We start from the raw sequence: 15,687 nt of genomic DNA, 5'->3' as shown, positions 1-15,687 counted from the left end.
TAAAACTATATAATATAAATATAGGTAAATAAAAATAAATTTATTTAAATTTTTTTACCACCTATATACTTTTAATAAAGAGGAGAGTAGTGTTGTTCCTACATTGTGAATTGGGCATAACTGTTTTTTTCCCCAAAAGTGAGTGTAGAAAGAGGAATAAGTAATTTTTAGAGAAGAATATAGTGTTCCCTCAATTAATCAAAGTCAAAATCATTCAAGATATTCAATATATAATTCATCATAGTTTACAACAATAATGGGTATCATTGACATTATGTGATGAAAATCCCATACTAATCCTGCAGTCTTCCTCCCGAATTTACGATCATGCTCCAGTTATAAAAAAATAATAAATTAATTTCAGTGGTTTGACTAATACTACAGAAATTGTTAAGGCCATCAAAAATAAAATCTGAGAAACATCAAACTTGAGGGGTATCTAAGGAAGCACAGTAACAAATGGGTTTGTAACTTGTACCTATTATAGGTAGAATTTCAGAGCAGAAAAAAATACCAAATATTAAAAATGTTTATTAATTAACTATAATTAAGAAGACATATATATAGTTCATTTAATTATAATAAACTTGCATTTCCAACATCAGAGATTAATAAGTGAAAGATGATTTGATAAACGTGGCAGCTTGATTAGCTTCTTAACTTTTCTAAAATATAAAATTTCTAAACAACAAAGCTTATTTTTTAAAATCAAGTATCACATTTTCTGACTTTATATTTAAAAGATTATACAAAACTAATCTAATATCAACTTTGATAATGTCACATGTACTATAAATTATTGTGTTGAGAAATGAGAGGTCATCCATTAATTTAAAACCTTATTGGAGGGTGATAGGCAAAACAGTATTGGTCAGGTTTTATTTCTGAACCTGTATTCTGAGATCAGTCCTGCTGATGCTAGGGACCTTATGTAGACCTGGGGATTGAACTGGAGTCAGCTGCATGCAAGGCAAGCGCCTTTTCTCCTGTCCTGTTCTTTGACGCGGAAAATCTTACTTTATGCAGTATTTATTACAGAGACACTAGAACTATTCAGTTATGTTATCCAAGAAATAATAATAGATCACCTTTTTTTAAAAAAAGGGAGAATATAGCTATAAAAATGGTGGTCATGGCAAAAATGTAGGCCATTGTTTAAGTAACCATTTAAAATGTTGTTAAAAAGTAAGATTGTCGGGCCCGGAGAGATAGCACAGCGGCGAGAAGCGGCGTTTGCCTTGCAAGCAGCCGATCCAGGACCAAAGGTGGTTGGTTCAAATCCCGGTGTCCCATATGGTCCCCCGTGCCTGCCAGGAGCTATTTCTGAGCAGACAGCCAGGAGTAACCCCTGAGCACCGCCGGGTGTGGCCCAAAAACTAAAAAAAAAAAAAAAGTAAGATTGTCAATCAGGGTATATTTGAAAACAATAGATTTATATGTAAAATCATGTGCACATAAAGAAAAACATACAAAAGTATTCATGGAAAGACCTGTATAATAGGAAAAAGAGGTGATACTAATTTAAATAATCACCATTTTAGAATAGTATATCATTTAGAATACAGTCCCATAATGAGAAACTCAATAGATATGATTAAGATGTATATTTTATCCATTAATCAAAATGATTGATTTTCCATGAGATCATACATGGTGAGATATTATCTTGTTTTAAAGGATGAATGCAGAAACTTTAATCTGAACTTTTTATTTGCAGTGATATCAGAAATGTCTCAGAGGATCAGCCCTTGGGAGAATTGATTGATCTCGGCACCCACCAATTTATAATCTATCCTTTCTAAAAATGCTCTTTCCTAGTCTCTTTCCATATATCCCTTTCTTGTGACTGAGCTGGAGCAACAGTTGTTTTGAGTCCACCATTTTATAATCTGCTGTCTTGTCAATAAAAGTTTTTTTATGGTACCTGTCACTCTATCTCTTACTTGGTTTTATTGACTCTTGTGCATTAAGGCAGTGAAAACAAACCTGCATTTTGTTGTTGTTGTTTTGGGGTCACACCTGTCGACGCTCGGGAGTTACTCCTGGCTCTGTGCTCAGAAGTCGCCTCTGGCAGGCTCAGGGGACTATGGGATGCTGGGATTCAATGCGGGGTCTGCCCTGTGTTGGCCATGTGCAAGGCAAAGATCTTACACCTGTGCTATCGCTCCGACCCCCCAAACATACATTATTATAATTTCATGTCTGTATTTATATTTTCAGTACTTATCAAAATTAATTTCTTGTATATTTTTGTGCTAGGGCTTTTATTTTAGTAGGTCTTATTTTACCTTAAATTTACTGAAAATGTAAAACAATTCTTTGAAAAAATAGAAATAGTGACAAAAAGGATTGGGGTAAATAAAAGAAAGAAAAAGAAAGAAATAGCGACAGAAGCACTCTATAAATTCTTTCCTAAAACTCCATAAAGGAGCTATTTATAATGCCAAAGGATTTCTGTGTTTCTTTCAGCTGAGTTAAGGTTAGTAATAAACAAATATTTGCTAAAAGTTATTTCTGCAGACAATTGACTTTCCTGCAGTCTTCAAATTCCTTGTACTCTTCTAATTCATGGGTTGGATTATTTTTAGTGATATAGCTATAATTCAACAAAATTACATTTCAGTTGAAAAGTATAAAGGCCAGGACAGGGGCCAGAGAGATAGCATGAAAGTAAGGGATTTGCCTTGCATGCAATAAGGACAGTGGTTCCAACCCTGGCATCCCATATGGTCCTTCAAGCCTGCCAGAAGCGACTTCTGAGCATAGAGCCAGGAGTATCCCCTGAGCGCTGCTGGGTGTGACCCAAAAACCAAAACCAAAAACAAACAAACAACAACAACAAAAGGCCAGGACAGCAAAAGGCCAATTAAATGAACAGTTGACGAGAACTTTGGTAAAAGTTAAAATTTAAAATCGCTTTTCAAATTCCTCTTTTATCTGTCAGTCTTTAGTCAGAGCTGTTGTCTCTATAAATAAATGAAAAGGTTTCTCTTCAAATCCACCCAATATCTAACAATAATAATGAGCTCCATCTGCTTTTATCCTATTCTCTTATTAGTCAGCTACTTTGTAGATTTGCTATTGTGTTGGAGCCCTACTTTGTAATTCAGTGTTCATGCTTTGCCTACTAGAACATTGATATTTCTCAAATTTCACCAGATACTTTACCACAAATAAATTCCTCTTGGGCTCATTTAATCTCACCTAATTTTAAAATATAGTCATCTTTTTATTACACTTCAATTCCCTGGTAATACTTATTTATGTGACCTAGTGTTATCGACAGCTCTTCACACTGAACTATATATTCAATCTAACCCTCTAATCTGGTACAAAACATAAAACTTTCATTTGAATCTATATGCTCACTGTTTCGGGGACATGTCCAAGGTTCAGTTAATTATATGATTTATTAAATTTATATATAGAGAAAGGTAATCCTTATTTTCTGTAATGAATTTATTTTATCTTTGAACATGATTATATTTACTTATGCCTAATTTATAATTAAAGATATAATATATTATTAAATATCTAATGTGACCACTAAATGTTAAGTTAATTGATTTCACAATGCTCTACGCTCCTCATGGACTAAAATTATGACTTGTTTTCTTTTTTTGCTTGGTAAGGGAGTCCCTATTCAAGTAAATGTAAAGCTTACATTTTGTTCTGTAGTCAGGAATCATTCCTGGTAATGTTTGGGGACCTTATGAGGTGCCAGAAATCAAACCCTGTCAGTTGAAGGCAAGACAACCCTGATTTCATCTAAATCTCAGAAAATACAGTGTGTGGCAAAAGATAATGCTTCCTTCATCTTATCTTTTTTATTAATCATTTTGGTGTTTATAATAGTCAGAATTAGAATAATATCAAATCATAAAATTTCTATGTTAAACTTTACACCGTATACTATAATACAATTTATGCCTCAAACTCTGCCATGGACAGTTAAGTAAGCATATGGTACTTCATGGATTTGGATACATTTTAGTCCCTTTAATTTTTCAATAACTAAAGTAGTGATATCAACCTGTATCTAGTAGTGAAAAAATGGGGAGACGGGCATGAAATGCTATTTTTATGAGTGAAATATATGCTACTCTATTAATTAAATAAGAGAAATAGAGTTTTGAGTACATGACCACTTGTGATAATAAAGTAAAATATAAATCAAAAAGTCGAGAAAGAAAATTCTAAGAAACAGACTTCATAGTTATTCTATAAGTTTTCCTAGAGGTATAGCAAGCCTTTTAGAGAAGTGAGCGCTGTTTATAATATGCCGTTAAATGACATATATGTTGAAATATATTATTTCCTAAAATTTACATAGAGAACCCACATCTCTATCCAGCACACACCTTATTATCCTGTTAAAATATCATTTTGTAAGTCCATATAATAAATAAGTAATATTGCTACTATAAAAGACAGTTAAAGTTTTTAATCAATGTTCTAATATTGTTTATAATTCTAATTTTTATTGGTTTTGGAAATTCATTTTTGTCTCTCAGATACAATTGTTTGTTTTTACCATTGAAGTTAATATTTAAAGACTGACTCTAAAAAAAGCTGTTGTGCTTATATAATCCTTATAAATTCCATATTAAAAAAGAATGATTTCCCCCCAAAGGTTTGAACCATTTGTTTAAAGCATTCCACATAGCTTTCACAACCTCTGACACAGTGCAACTCCCTTTTTATAGGAAAACAATGAGTAAGAGACATCCTGATGCATCCCTACCACCTACCAGCTCCACACCACCACCACACATACACACACGAACACACACATACACTATGAACAAGGCAATGTGTATTTTAAAGCAATCCTACAAAAATACATTTTAAATATTTTAATATTTTAATATAAATTGATTTAAATTGCAATCAGGACTTCTAAATGCAGAATGTCTAATTTTATTTTGCCCTATAAATAAATATGATAATAATAAAGAGAGTTTAGGGGCAAGAATGAGAAGCAGAAAAGCAAGGCTGTTGCATGCAATTTCCAGCTCCTGAGTCATTCCACTCTAGTACTGCAAATGTCACATGACCAAAAATAATTTCTACGTGTGCACCTTATACAATATTGATTATATTTATTGATCACAATCCTAATATCAAAAATATACCAAAATTATAAAACAATTTTATCAAATAATGCTTGGTCTGCTTTTTCAATTCCAACTCTATTAAACACATTCCATTATTTTGAGGTGATAACATATTAATTTTCTAAAAGGGAAAGAAAATCATTTGAAAAATCATTATCAGAAAAAAATTACTCAGGAGGCCTTTTGGCTCGGGATACTGGCATGCCCCTACGCTGCTGTGAGGAAGACTCAGTTCTGAGCTATAGCAAGCCACTGCCATATTAACGTGCTTCATTACATCTCTACAGTTTGTTCACCACCTTAAATATTTCCCTTTTGAGAGGATTGGAAGAACTATCTTTCACTTTGATAAATTCATCTTCACAAGGTAAGCACATGAAGTCACCAATGGATACCGAAAGCCAGAAGCCAAAGAAATATTCAAATACATCATGTCCGAGTCAGACTTAAATCTAGAAAGATTTAAGATGCAGTACAGCTATAATTGTAGCTTTCGAATCCTTTAACTCTGAATCCAAGGTGACAAGAGCACACCACCCATCTTATCATTAGCATAACAATTCATTGTTATGTGAAAGGTAGAGTAATATAGGCTTACCTGAAAAGAGAAAATTATAAATCATAACACAGAATCCACACATATGTTGATATGATAGTCTCCAATGCTGATCTTGGAATTTTGACTAGCGCAGGTAGCAAAATCTCATAAATGTTTTATCTTCAAAGGGAGAAAAGGAAAAAAAAAACCGAGACAGCGACAGCATCCTCCCTTCTTCTGCTTAGCTTTCTGTTTTGACACTCAGTCGATGGTACCCACTGTCTGTTCGAAAGCAGCACGCTAAATGGAAAAATAAATAAATAAGTGAATATAATCTGCAGCATCTTGCTCCATCTCCTGGTCAAACGTGGAAGTATTTTTATTCAAGATTCTTTGGCAATGTTTAATTTAGCAGACATAATTAAGTGGTGGATAACTCACATTTCTGCTGTATTTGAAAGCAACTACTTTAATCTATTATAAATTAAAGAATTAAGGGGCATTAGAGTATGATATTTTAAAATTTGTAATCTATTTTTGAACTATTATCTGAATATATTCATGTGATTTAACCAAATGGAAGTTTTCACAGCACCATTAAAAACTTAATGCTTGCCTTAGGTACTGTTTAACTTTAGATACCACCAGGAATGTATGTCCTATAAAAAATGTAAAGGTTAAATTGATCTTTACTGGAACTTGTTTCCAAAAGTTGTGTCAATTTTTGTTACAAGAGAACATCTGTGCTACATTATTGTTTGAAAATAATATTATAGGGTTGAAGTTAACATGAAGAAATTAACTAAAATACAAACTAAAGAAAAGAAAAAATACTGTGGCCAAACAAGAGACAATAAATTGTGAATGATAGTTCAAAGTATACAGTCTCTTGATAGTTTGGGATATGGCGCTGTCCCTGGTGCTTAAAACAGTTCAAGAAATTCTGAGGCAGTAATAAGAATTAAAGTTCTAAGGCAGTTTTATAAATAGTTGGCACAAATTTTATTTTTTAAGTATCACATACTCAATAATAGGCTATATCATCTAAGTTACATTTTCAAGAAATATGAGGTATATAAGTAAAATTAAGTTTCTGAACTCAGTCATGAAAATTTAGAGTTGTGATTTTGTCATATGTGTGGAATATTATGTGTCCCTTTACTATTAAGATTTACTCACTTGTTACCCTTAATCTCACACATTGTACTTATCATTCTAGACTCTTGTTACCTTAGTGTGGCTTAGCACTAGCTCCTCAGTGAGAAATCTGACAATAACGTCGAACTTAGATATGTCTTTTATTTTTATTCTTTCCTATAATAATTAAATTAGTACTCATTTTTGTTTGCCTCCTCAAGAAAAACCTAAGCTAGCTGAAAACACATAATTTAGTCTCTTTTATCGACATATACTGATTAATACACTAGTTTTCAGAAAATGAAAATGCAAACTAATAAATGATTGTCTTAGATAACATTAAGCACAAAAACTTACTGTAAATAAAATTTAGATTTGTGTGCTGATTATTACATCCTCAAAATACCTTTAATTGACTTGAAATCAATATAATAAACAAACTTTCATCAAGGACTTAAATTTAAAGTTGGATATGTATATGGGGGTATGGTTGTGAGACATTTTTTCAGGTAAAATAAAAATTTGAATTTTTTCACTCAATTATATATATTGTTTCTTTTATGTGGATGCATATTATCCTATTTATTGGGGACACAAATGAAACAAATGGCCAAAAATAAATTTGCTCTCTTTCTTTCATATAATTTAATGTTTTTGTTTCTTTTGAGGCCATACTAGATGGTGCTCTGAGTTTACTCCTGACTTTGTGCTCAGCAATTAGTCCTGGTTAGCTGGGTACAATATATAGGATGCCTGAGATAAAGCAGAGGTTGGCCACATGCCTACTTCCAGGTCATTCTTTTGTAGTATTTTAATTCAGAGAAATTTTCTACTCTGTTTTCCTAGGATAAGAAATTCACCATTCAATTTTCCACTCATTCTTGGACCATTAGCTCTTAGATTGTGTTATTGTACAGGATTCCCTAAAATTTTCATATACACATATACAAATATTTTCAGAAGAATATATTTATGTAATGATATATATTGGCTATTATATCACTGTTTAAAAATAGTTACAGAGTTATTTTTTTCTTTACTTCCTTTTTTGTGTCCATACCCTGAAATGCTTGGGGGTTGCTTCTGGCTCTGAACTCAGGAATTACTACTGGAGGTACTATGGGGACCATATGAGATGATGAGGATTGAATATGGTCAGCCACACACAAGATAAGTGGCCTACCTGCCACTATCTCTCCAACCCTGTTCCATATTCCTCATACTGATAAAAGAATAGCTTATCACACAGCTCTACTAATGTAAAGTATTGACATTTAATAGTATTAGTAAATTACCACATAGAGGCTGGATGAAAGTTTTCAGTTAAGTCCTTTTAGAGGTGATGAAAATAAAGCTAAAATCTTTATTTTGTAGTTACTTAAAATGCATTTTTGACTTCAGCATGAACCTTTTTCAAATTTTAGACTCTATTTTCATTTTTCTTGAGACCCAGAAAAAAGAAACTCTGAACGAAAGATACAAGGGCTCAATTTAATTTCTGTGCTTTTTTGGTGGGAAGGAACTAGAAGAGAAGGAAAATTATCAGCTGAGTTTCTCTGCATTGTAGAATTTCAGAAAAGGACATAGTTTTCAATAGATGGAAAGACTATCACAAATATAGAGAAAGTCAATAAAAATCTAGAGTGATTGAATAAAATATATCCAGAGGATCATGAGTTAGAGAACAAAATGGTAAAAAAAAAAATAAAGGCTTAGTTGCTCTGGACTCAGCCAGTCTTATTTCTCTAGATTATTCTCAATGAGTGTGCAGCATTCCATGACCCATGGAACAGAACATTTTTATATATTAAAAATACTTAGATGATCCATTACTGACATCAGAAGCACACAAATATTGTTTCATGATTTATTACTGAGAATAATAAGAGTTTTCTGACATAGATAATCAAGAGACATGCTTCTGTCCTGAAGCAAAATCTCAATTAAATATTATGAAGACTCTAACAGACAAATTGACACCTATTGAATAAAATATCACAGTATGGCTTCTTCATGTCTACAAAAAATATTCTGTTAGGCAGAAGACTGATAATCTATTCTAAATTATTTTTTCACTATTTTTATAGTAGTCATTTCAATGTGTTTCAAAGTTTTGCAAGCTTATTACCATTATTATCACTAATAATAGTAATTATCAACTAAAACATCTCTCATTAAAAACTGCATTTAGTTAATTTCTAGTTTTACTTTCTGACAATTTTAACCCTTAATAGGGTGAGAAACTCAAGGACCAAAACTACAAGCATGATGATAATTCAGTTGAACAAAAACTCTGGTGAGGATCACTCTGGTATGAATTGTGTGGTGATGGTGTAGGGTTTAGAGATGATTAGATATCTAAAATATGCATTGGGCAGAGAATCTGCTTTCCACTTATATAATACATGAAGATTCAGCAAAAAGGGAGAAAGGAATTCTTAATTGCTAGAAGCAGCTGTCTCCTTTATTTGACTTATTGTTTCATATACCACATGACTAAACCATACTTGTCTAAAGGATTAAAAAAGTGGACCAAAAAACCTCCTAAAATGTGCTTATTAAAGTACAGAAGAAAATAAATATTGAAACATTTCTAAGTGTCTTTATCTCATATTTTTATAGAAAAAATAATCTCTGGTAAGTTAGTGGAGATAAGAGGTGGCACTGCATATCTTTTTACTTGGTTTATGATAATTATGATATACTATACATATTTAAAATAATTATTTAATCACTGAGGTTAGAAAAATGTTTCATGATTGCATTTCAGTCATACATGTAAATCACCCTTTACCAGTATACATTGCCCATCACCAATTGTCCTCAACTTCCCTCCCACCACCCACCACTGTCTGCCCCCAGGACAGATATTTTACTTCTCTTCTCTCTCTCTCTTTCTCTCTCTCATTCTCTTTCTTCTTTTCTTTATGACACTGTGGTTAGCAGTACTATTAATGAAGGGTAACATATATCAGTCCCCAATTTTTTTCACAGTGATCAGTTTCAACTATTATTTTCATAGTGGACTCTTCTCTGCCCTAATTGTACTGCTCTTTGTGGCAAGCTTCCTACCATGAACTGATCCTCCTTACCCATATCCTATTATTTCTAGATATTATTATCATACTATCTTCTATTGTTCATAAGAACAATTCCCACAAAAATTAAAATTATTCTGTCTTCCTTTCTTTTTATATTGAAGTATATATATTTTTTAATTTAAGCACCATGATTACAAACATGCATGTACTTAAGCCTCAGGCACAGAAAAAACAATCCTCTTCACCATTGCAAATTCCTACCACCAAAGCTCCCCACCTCCCTCTTCCCCCACCCCTGCCTGTATTTGAGACAGCCATTCTACTTCTCTCACTCATCAACACTGTCATGGTCGTTCTTAGTGTAGTCATTTCTTTAACTGCATTGACCACTCTGTGGTGAGTTTCATATCATGAGCCGGTCCTTCCGGCCCTCATCACTATTGTCTCTGGACATTATTCATTTCACTAAGTATAATATCCTATATATCCATTCATGTATAAGCAAATTTCATTTCTTCATATTCATATCAGCTGCATAGCATTCCAATGTGTAGATGTACCAAAAAAGCCATTTAACTCCAATAAAAATATGAGGTGATTACTGGAAGGACTTGACAAACAAATCAGGCAATAATATATATATATATATCAAGGGCATCCAGATAGAAAAGGAAGTAGTTAAGCTTTATTTATTTGAAGATGACATAATACTATATTTAGGAAATCCTAAAAACTCTACCAAAAAGCTTCCAGAAACAATAGATTTGTATAGGAAAGTGGCAGGTTACAAAATTAACATGAAAAAAATCTGTGGTCTTCTGATATAGAAATAATGATGAAGAAATAGACATTAAAAAACAATATCAATTACAACGGTTACATAGAAACTCAATAAACTTGAAGTCAATTTAACTAAAGAGGTGAAAGATTTATACAAAGAAAACTATAAAACACTACTTCAATAAATAAAAGAGGATACAAGGAAATGGAGACATATCTCTGTTCATGGATTGGGAGGATTAACATCATTGAAATGGCAATAGTCCCCAATGCTTTGCACAGATGTAATGCTATTCCCTATAAGGATACCCATGACTTTCTTTCAAAAAGAGGATCAAATATTCCTGAAATTCATTTGTAACAATAAACACTCACAAATAGCTCATACAATTCTTAGGAAAAGGAAATGGGAGGCATTACTTTCCCCAACTTTAAATTGTACTCCAAAGCAATAGTAATTAAATCAGCATGGGGTTGTACAAAAAATAGACCTTAGATCAATGGAATAAACTTGATTATTTAGAGAATAAATTCCATATATACAATCGATTAATTTTTGACAAAGGGGCAAGAAACACAAGGTAGAACAAGGAACACCTCTTCAACAACTGGTGGTGGAACAACTGGTCAGCCACATGCAAAAAGAATAAAAAATAAAAAATAAAAACTCAGACCTCTTTTCAACACCATGTACCAAGGTTAAATCAAAATAGATTAATGACCTTGATATTAGGACTGAAGTTATGGGGTATATAAAGAAAATGCAGGTAAAACACTGTATGGCATTGAGAGTAAAGGCATCTTCAAGGAGGAAACGCCATTATTCAAGCAAGTAGAAGCGAAGATAAACAAATGGGACTACATTAAACTGAAAAGCTTCTACACGTCAAAGGAAACTTAATAGGATACAATGAGAACCCATGAAATGGGAAAAACTATTCATCTAATAGCCATCTGATAAGGGACTAATATCTAAGATATATAAGGAACTGATAGAACTCAACAACAACAAAAAAAATCTAACTATTAAAAATGGGGAGAAGAGATGAACAGACACTTCCTCAAAGAAGAACTACAGATGACCAAAAGGCACATGAAAAAATGCTCCAAATCATTAAACATCAAGGAGATGCAAAGAATGAGATATCAACACACAGCATAGAGACTGACTCACATCACAACGAACAACCAGTTCTGGCATAGATTCCAGGAGACAGGAACTTTCATTCATTCCTGGTGGGAATGCCATCTAGTCCAGCCTTTCTGAAAAAAAATATGGATATTCCTCAGAAAACTAGAAATTGAGCTCTCATATGATCCAATTATACCACTCCTAATATATACCTTAGGAACACAAAAACAATACAAAATGCCCTCTGCACTCCTTTATTCAACACAGCACTACTTATAATAAAATCTGGAAACAACCCAGTTGCCCAAGAACAATTAAGTGACTAAAGAAACTGGTATATCTACAATAGAAGACTGTATAGCCATTAGGAAAAGTGAAGTCATGAAATTTGCCTATACACATTTGAACATAAAAACGATTATGCTGAGTTAAATGAGTGAGGGAGAGGGATATACATAGAATAGACATCATCAATAGAATATAAGAAAAATAAAAGATAGTATGACAATAATATCCAGAGACAATGGAGATGATGTCCAGGAAGACAAGCCTCATGATATGAAGCTTACCACAAAGAGCAGTGAGCGCAGTTAGAACACTAACTGCATTGACAATTACTATTACTGTTAGAGTGAGAGACAGAAGCAGAATCCCTTTCCAGAGACAGGCTGGAGTTTGGGAAGGATGGGGGCCATTGGTGTGGGAAAGTTACACTGGTGATGTATATTTTATGACTGAAACCCAACTACGAACATTTATGTAACCACAGTGCTTAAATAAAGAAATTATCAAAAACAAACAACAAAACAAACAAAAAAAAAAAGAAACAAAATGGGGAGAAGAAATGAACAGACATTTCTTCAAAGAAGGAATACAGATGGCCAAAAACTCACATAAAAAATGTTCCACATCACCAAAAATCAAGGTGATATAAATTAAACAATAATGATATATCATCTCACACCACAGAGCTTGGCACACATTTCACACACACACACGCACACACACTCACACACACAAAAAAAACCACAAAAGAACAAGTGCTGGTGAGTATGTGGGGAGATGTGAGAATGTCAACTGACCCAGCCTTTTTGGAAAAAATCCTTAAAAAGACTAGGAGTTGAGCTTCCATATTACCCAGTAATACCACTTGCTAGGGATAATTTTTAGGGACCCCAAAACATGATACTGAAAATCCTTCTGCATTTATATGTTCACAATAGCCAGAATCTGGAAACATTCCAAGTGCCCAAGAACAGATGAGTGGCTAAAGAAACTGTGGTACATATATCTACCCACTGGAAGACTTTGCATGATAAAACCTTCCTTTATTCTATCATAGTTCATAAGAAGTTGCTTTTATTATAATCAAATGACTGATATATAGAAGATAACTTGTCATTAAGAGAGAACACTCAGAAATAAAATGCCAGAGTATAACAATACAATAGGACATAATGAACAAATTTGCCACCATCAAACAATGTTTCTCCAGTATCTAGTGTCATCTTCCCATCTCAGTCTACTTTTTCTTCCCTCTGGATTTCATATCCCTGACTATTTTTTTATTCTAAAATTAACAGAAAATAGTCTTTGGGATGAACAAACAGTTTTAGAGAAGTAGTCAAATTTTGAGATATTTTTTTGAAGGATGAAGATCATAAAAAGTTTCAGTGCCATCTTTTGAGAAATTATGTACCATCTGTAGAATGGTTTTATTCGAGAAAAATAATGTAAGGTTTAGCACACTGGATTAACAATATCAACTTTTTTTTTAACTAAAAGATGACTCAAAATAGTTAATGCATTAAAATCCTTTAACAGATTTTTACATCTATATTGACCTAAGGTCATCTTTTCATTCCTTGGAAGATTACTAGGGCTAATATAAAATATCCCATAAGAATCACTGGCCTATCAAGTTTCCCTAGTTATAAAAGCAAAGATTTATGTATGATACTTGCCTCTTAAAGGATAAAATGATCTCTGGATGAATTACTACTCCAAATCCACTTTTTTACTTGTAAAGTTCTACTGGAGTAAAATATCAATGTGGAACCTAGTATAACAATTTTCAATGAGAAAACAACAAAAAAAGTGTCAAGAACTTACATCACTCCTCACCAAATTTATATTTTCTTAAATATGCATAAAAGAAAAAATTTAATTAAACTTTTTGAAGAAGAAAAATGTTTTACCCACACATTAAAAATTATTCACAGACTATAGTCAGTATTTTTAACACTTGTTAATTAGGAATCATACAACCTTACAAGTTTAGAACAGAGAACCAGCACAGAAGGCTTAAAATATAAGAGTGGGAGTTTTTCTGCTAGGACTAATTTAATGGCAGTTGTGGTTGCTGCAACAAAGCTTAGATTTTCTGCTATGTTCCAATAATTCCGGTTTTCTTTCCTGATTCTTCATTATACCACCTATTGCTCATTTGCCCTCTGCCTTCTGCCTTGATTTCTGTCTAATCAGAAGTAGTGTTCTAATTTTAGGAGGACCTTATTTAATAAATTACTATTTACAAAGTTCAAATAGTTTAAAATTATGACTTTTCAGACAGCATAAAGTATATTTAGATGATAATATTGTTAGTTACAACTCTTACTCAAAGAGGCATTTTTTTAAGATAGGAAGAAAGTTAGTGGATTGTTAGCAGATTGGTAAAAACATTGCACTTTGGAATTCATGGAAATAAATCTGTTGTGTACAACATATATTTGAAGCAGAAAATATATATATATATATATATATTCCAGCCCAATCATGAACACTTTTAGGTTCTGAATAAATTTTACATAGAGAAATGATTATAGATGTCTATGAGCAGAAAAACCTCCAATGCCTCAGTACTGTAGGAAAATGAAGTCTCAGTGTCTGTGATTGACAAGCAATGTGCATTGTGATGTGATTTATGTCTTTCATTATAGGCTTACCTCCATTCCTTTTACTTTCTTATTATACATTACCATTCAAAACACACACTGTCATATCTTTACTTCTTCCATTGTTATCACCACTGAGAATCATTTTAGCTTCCAACATGGCAATGTAGTAAACTTGTAAACCTCAAGACTGTGCAGAGGTTGCCAACCATCTAAAACTGATTCATTTATCCCTTCTCCTTTATATTGGATATGAAATTTCAGTTCTTTGTGCCAGAATAATTCACTAGATTGTTATAAGGATCAGTAAAATGCTTTTTAAATGCCTTGAGGTATTTTTAAAGGATAATTTCTATGGATGGAGAAATACAACTGGGAGGGCACTTGCCTTGCATATGGCTAATCGAGGTGTGATCTCTGGTATTCCCAATGGTCTCCTGAGCCCACTAGGAGTGATTTCTGAGTGCAGAGCCATGAGGTAGCACCACCAAGTATGGCACCCCTAACACCACCACAAGTACCACAGAAAGAATAAACTGCTACATACTTATTTTAAAATTATAAATGTAGAATGTGCTAAATGACATTTCTGAGATCATTTTGAGCTTGTTTTTCTCCCTTAACATGGCTATAAAATAACTTGAGCTTGTAGTATCTATCATATTTATTTAGTTTTGTCATTGTGGCTTCTTTTAGTCTGTCTCTGGAAATAAAAAGGGCAGACTTCTAATCAGGAGAATCCCAGCTGGAATGAAGTAGACAGTGTGAGTACTGAACAAAATGTTATTGACACTTGATGTAGAAACACAAGATTAGAGAAATATTTTCCACTAGAAAATAGCTCCTGGGCTCTCTTTCACCTCTATTGCAATGCACCTCTAGAAGTTAGTCATGAAGACTTTGAAGAGCTAGGAAAAATATGCAAACCTGCCCATTTCTTCAAATAAAAAAATCTTTAAATAAAATAATCTCACATTCATACATTTAAGTTCAGCCCCTGTGTTATGTGCTAGTGATGCAAAGATAAACAGAAAAAATATATACAGGT

At 32.8% G+C, this 15,687-nt stretch overlaps 1 protein-coding gene across 1 annotated transcript in view; it reads right to left on the bottom strand.

Moving 5' to 3' along the window:
* LOC126009196 (sodium channel protein type 2 subunit alpha-like) overlaps positions 1-5,920 on the bottom strand; it is a 178,870-nt gene extending 172,950 nt beyond the window's left edge. Inside the window, exon 1 of the mRNA XM_049773565.1 lies at positions 5,716-5,920. The gene's annotated coding sequence lies outside the window, so the exon portion shown is untranslated. The remainder of the gene's footprint in view (positions 1-5,715) is intronic.
* Positions 5,921-15,687: the final 9,767 nt, after the last annotated feature.

The sequence above is a fragment of the Suncus etruscus genome, chromosome 5, assembly GCF_024139225.1.
Source record: "Suncus etruscus isolate mSunEtr1 chromosome 5, mSunEtr1.pri.cur, whole genome shotgun sequence".
NCBI lineage: Eukaryota > Metazoa > Chordata > Mammalia > Eulipotyphla > Soricidae > Suncus > Suncus etruscus.
This window is presented reverse-complemented; position numbering and strand designations above follow the sequence as displayed.